At 37.6% G+C, this 6,000-nt stretch overlaps 1 long non-coding RNA gene across 1 annotated transcript in view; it reads right to left on the bottom strand.

Annotated features, from left to right (window-relative positions):
- Positions 1-5,547, bottom strand: part of LOC118351883 (uncharacterized) — a 148,065-nt gene extending 142,518 nt beyond the window's left edge. The window contains exon 1 of the long non-coding RNA XR_004808069.1: positions 5,455-5,547. This is a non-coding gene — a long non-coding RNA (uncharacterized LOC118351883). The remainder of the gene's footprint in view (positions 1-5,454) is intronic.
- Positions 5,548-6,000: the final 453 nt, after the last annotated feature.

Genomic DNA, 6,000 nt, shown 5'->3' on the forward strand with positions numbered 1-6,000 from the left:
AATAAATAAAATATTTAAAAAAATAAATAACTGCTTCTACGTTGCAGTCTTTGAGAACCTGAGATATAGACTGTTCTGATCATGCTGATGCTTCCAGCTGGGAACAAAGTTCATGTATCCTAGTTTATCCCAAAGTGAGTGAAGAACATCTAAGACACACTGTGCTGAGGTCTAATTATCTTTGCACCATTGACAGAAAAATATAATTTTATTTGCCTTGTTGATAACAAGTTTTATATTCTTACTATGTGGGTGGGTCTTTTAGCCAAGCTATAATGGCAGCATTCCAAGTCACCTGCTCTTCTTGGGAGATAGCAGATGTGTTCAGACTTCTTTGGTGAGTCATTAACTTTCCAGGCCTTAAAAAGGCCTGCACACAAGAGCTCTGCAAACCATCTGTGCCTCTGCTTCCTACCAATTCTGGTAACCCTCTCTAACCAACACATGTATTTACATTGTTAACTCTTAACAACAAAGTTCCATCAACTTCAGAAATTTCATGGCAAGGCAAGTATTGCTTTCAGATATTTCTAGGCTATGGTCTCTCAATTAAATGCATTTTTGTATTTAACACAGACTCAACTAACTTAACTTCTGCAGGCTACCAAACAGGAATGTAAAGTCCCATTTCTTTAAAGGACTGGAAGAAAGCACCAATTATCATCCTGAATACCTTTTAGTTAAAATGATACCTAAGTTTTACCAGACTAATGAATTGAGACCATTTCACAGGAATTTTATTCTACCCCATTTACATCATGCAGTATCCAAAATGTTGTACACTCTTTGGCTACCTAGTGGGAAGATATGTTAGATATACATTTATTCACAGCTCAGAATCACCATGGACTCATTAACAGGCCTTCTCATTGTAAAATAGTACTTTCTGCAAGCACTTCACATGGCTTATCAATCAACTCAATTTACATTTATGAGTGTCCTTCACGTGTCCATCCCATGGTGCTAGGGGGACTTTATATAAAAGAAAATACAATAAATATTTAAAAGGCTAAATCAAACAAATAAGTTTTTTAGTTGAACCTTACAAATCAACAGCAATTTTAAAGCTCTCATGCATAAAAGAATAGATTTCCTGGCTGAAGAGCAGGGTGTGGAAGGATATGATCTATTACAATCAGTCTGCAAGGTGGGAGATGGAGGTCAGTGATTGTAAATTGTGGCAGAAACTCCTTCAGAATCATGAAGTCTTTATGTGACAGGCGTGCACTGAGTAGGTGCAGAAAGGAAACCATATGGTTAATAAAACACACATGCACCACACATACAAGCACACACATGCACACACAAATACAACTTTACAGTAACCCTAAGGTCAAAAAGTTTGATTTTAGAACAAAGAAAATCACCTCTTTAAAGTTAGCAGCATAGATTACATTTTAAACACTTATACTAGGGAACCAATCAGTAGCAACCCAATTTTATCTGTACTAAATTCAGGGAAATTTGAAGACATCCATGCTTGAATATCACACAGACAATTATGCAAAACATCAAGCTGCTTCATAGGTCTGCAGGGACTGGAAAGAATATCTGAGTATCGTCTGCATACATATGACACTACAGGCCACGGCATTGAATAATGTTATACACTAAAAATATCTAAATATAAAGCTAAATAGGATTTCAAACAAGCCCCAGGGGAATCAGAAAGTAACTTGGCAAAGCACAAACCATTCCCTAAAGAAACAAATTGAAAGGAGAATAAAAGGATAAAGAAACTATCCAAAACAACCCATGCTAATTCCAGAAACTTCAAAAACATAGAGTTCTATCAAAGAATGACACAGCAGTATTCAAACTAGACAAATAGCCTTAAAAGGGTACAAGAAAACAGACATTCAACCAAGAAAATGCTCATGGACATTATGTAGTAATCTAAGTCTCAGGTCAGTAGTATGTGCATTCAACATGAGGTGCTAAAATGATATCCTAGCAAAAATCCAAGATATACTGTCTTTATCTAATGATTAGTAACAATTTTAGTGTTGTTGATGAAGAGCTTAAAAAACAAACAAACAACATAAGTGTCCAGCATTGTAGATTCCACTCAACTGTTTTACCTCTATCATTGTGGACCCAATGCCCCATTTTATATATATCTATATAGATGATAGATGATAGATAGATAGATAGATAGATAGATAGATAGATAGATAGATGATAGAATTCTTAAGGGACAAAAGGTGATATTGCTGTTGTATTATCCTTATCATTATCCAATTATCAAATATTATAAAAATTATATAGTTTTGTCTTCCTCCATGTAGACCACCCATCACTTTTTTTAATATTTTATTCTTGATCTGGTTTTCTTATTACCCTAATTGTCAAAATTTGCTACCTCAACAACAACAAAAAAAATTGCACTAAATGAAGTCAAACAGGCAAGGAAGAAATTACTCAAATCTACTGAAGTAGGAGAGAGAGACTGAGCATAACTCCTCTGAAACAAAAGTCAAATGGATTTTTATTTTATTTTTTAAGACTCCCACTATCTGTCTGTCTGTTGTTTATTTATTTATTTACTTATTTATGAGAGCATGAGAGAAAGCGCATGGGTAGGGGGCTTGGGGAGAGGGAGAAGCAGACAGGAGCTACCCTGGACTAGATCCTAGGACCCTCAGATCATGACCTGAGCCAAAGGGAGACATTTAATTGCTTAACTGATGAGCCATCCAGATGCCTCACAAGCGGATTTTTAAATGCTGGGATGAAATAAAGAAAAAATTATTGTTTTTTTCTGGAGGACTTTGCAGGAAATCATGTCTACGATTAAACTATTTATGTTTGCTAATTGTCAATTCTCTCTCATTGAAGTTAGGATCCCTCCCTATCCCCCACCACCACCCTACCCTCCACTGAAACTAAGCGATAGGGGCTCTACCTTCCTTGGTGATTACATAATTACATTTCAAAGGGATGGCTCTCAGTCCTTGAGAAAAACTTCATGCATTATAAAACCGGAAATAAGCTGGGAAAAGTTTACATCTCAAGGGATCAGGGAAAGAATCTCTAATTACAAGGTTTCTAAAGTCAATGCACCAATGGATAGTCTTTCCTCCTTTATCGAATATTAGTTGCCCATAAAGTTCAGGGTCCACTTCTGGATTCTCTATTCTGTTCCACTGATCTATGTGTCTGTTTTTGTGCCAGTACCACACTGTCTTGATGCCCACAGCTTTGTAGTACAACCTGAAATCTGGCATTGTGATGCCCCCAGATATGGTTTTCTTTTTTAAAATTCCCCTGGCTATTCGGGGTCTTTTCTGATTCCACACAAATCTTAAAATAATTTGTTCTAACTCTCTGAAGAAAGTCCATGGTATTTTGATAGGGATTGCATTAAACGTGTAAATTGCCCTGGGTAACATTGACATTTTCACAATATTAATTCTGCCAATCCATGAGCATGGAATATTTTTCCATCTCTTTGTGTCTTCCTCAATTTATTTCAGAAGTGTTCTATAGTTTTGAGGGTATAGATCCTTTACATCTTTGGTTAGGTTTATTCCTAGGTATCTTATGCTTTTGGGTGCAATTGTAAATAGACATGGCCAACATGCATATGAGAAAATGCTCTGCATCACTTGCCATCAGGGAAATACAAATCAAAACCACAATGAGATACCACCTCACACCAGTGAGAATGGGGAAAATTAACAAGGCAGGAAACCACAAATGTTGGAGAGGATGCGGAGAAAAGGGAACCCTCTTACACTGTTGGTGGGAATGTGAACTGGTGCAGCCACTCTGGAAAACTGTGTGGAGGTTCCTCAAACAGTTAAAAATAGACCTGCCCTACGACCCAGCAATTGCACTGCTGGGGATTTACCCCAAAGATACAGATGCAATGAAACGCCGGGACACCTGCACCCCGATGTTTATAGCAGCAATGGCCACGATAGCCAAACTGTGGAAGGAGCCTCGGTGTCCAACGAAAGATGAATGGATAAAGAAGATGTGGTCTATGTATACAATGGAATATTACTCAGCTATTAGAAATGACAAATACCCACCATTTGCTTCAACGTGGATGGAACTGGAGGGTATTATGCTGAGTGAAGTAAGTCAGTCGGAGAAGGACAAACATTATATGTTCTCATTCATTTGGGGAATATAAATAATAGTGAAAGGGAATAGAAGGGAAGGGAGAAGAAATGTGTGGGAAATATCAGAAAGGGAGACAGAACGTAAAGACTGCTAACTCTGGGAAACGAACTGGGGGTGCTGGAAGGGGAGGAGGGCGGGGGGTGGGAGTGAATGGGTGACGGGCACTGGGGGTTATTCTGTATGTTGGTAAATTGAACACCAATAAAAAATAAATTTAAAAAAAATAAAATAAATAAATAAAGTCAATGCACCAAGTAAAGGAAGTGTCGGAAAGAAATCTGTCCAAAGTGTAGCCAAGCTGTGAGGAATATTAAGGACATCTTGGTCAGCCATATGCATCTCTTAGAAAGTACCGCTCAATTGCCCTAGAAGTTTATCTCCCAGACTGGTGGCTGTTGGAAGTATTCCAGATTTTTTTTTTAAGATTTTATTTATTTATTCATGAGAGACACACACAGAGAGAGAGAGAGAGGCAGAGACACAGACAGAGGGAGAAGCAGGCTTCACGCAGGGGGCCCGATGCGGGACTCAATCCCAGGTTTCTAGGATCAGGCCCTGGGCTGAAGGCAGGGGCTAAACCGCTGAGCCACCTGGGCTGCCCAAGTATTCCAGATTTTGATTAACAAATAAAGTTACCAATTTCCATAGCAGAATAAAACAATGATCATTACATTATAGAAAAACAAATATATATATGATTATGCTCATGAATGTGCTCACGATAAAGCAAAATCATATTTAATATCATCATGATCAAAAATGGATAAGCCTCATGTTTCTAACATTATATGAGATAAAATGGTAGCAATAAATACATTTTTATATTTTTACTAAGATTATGAATGTTCTGTAGTCAATAGTCATGTATGTAATATTTTATAATTTTAAACCTTTCCATTTTTTGATGCTTAGAGAAGTAAATATAACATTGCATAGACGTGATATGAATATGTGTCAATATTGAATAAAAGAAACTAATTCTTGACCACAATTAGTTTTAAATGAATACTGCCACACCAGTGGGCAAAATGAAACCCACCAGATTGATTTTCTTTGCCCCGAATCCTTTGTAATAAAATATTCATATCTATATGCTCTCAGGAATTTGGCAGAACACACTTCAATTAACATACCTCAGTGCTTCTAATTTGATGGCTACCAAATTAGAAATTTAAACAACATAATGGAAAGAAGTCTTTTGTGATAAACAAACCTTGTTGCTGTGGGCGAGCTTAGATCTTTTTTTTTGGTTTTGTTGTTGTTGTTGCTGTTGTTGTTGTTGTTGTTGTTTCTTGGAACTGTGCTTGCCTGTAAGCTACCCACCTGGCTACTCAGGCTCTCCTTGGGAGAGGACTCCACGCTCCTTCTCTTCAGTTGTTCACAGCTTTGTTTAATTTCCTATTGAAAGAAAAACTCAAACTTGGGAGATTTTTCTGAAGTCACTGCAGGTAGTTAACAGTTTGGTTAAAAATAATTAAGCCAATTTGTTAATATGAAACTTAAACTCCTTCAGATAGAACACTAAGCTCACAGGATAAAAGAGACTGCCTAAATGGAAGGTTCTCCGGGGAGGCTTGGAGCCAGACCCAGCATGAGGTGCTTTATTTTCTACTGTAAATCTTCACACTTCTGCAAAATTGTTGGAAGCCAGTACCTCTGTGGGTAGTTTTGCTTATTCTTTTCTGCGTGTAACTGGTCCCTACTGGGAGTACCTCTAGTTGCTCCCAAGCAGATACCCTACAGCTAGCTCAAAGCATTAACAGAATGCAGAGTGAACTGAATACAGTGTGACAGATGCTTTCAGAAGGGACAGCCAAGGTAGAAACAAAAGACAGAATAACAGATACACTGTACTTGCCTCCAAAAAAG

Source organism: Canis lupus, chromosome 22 (assembly GCF_003254725.2).
Source record: "Canis lupus dingo isolate Sandy chromosome 22, ASM325472v2, whole genome shotgun sequence".
Classification (NCBI taxonomy): Eukaryota; Metazoa; Chordata; class Mammalia; order Carnivora; family Canidae; genus Canis; species Canis lupus.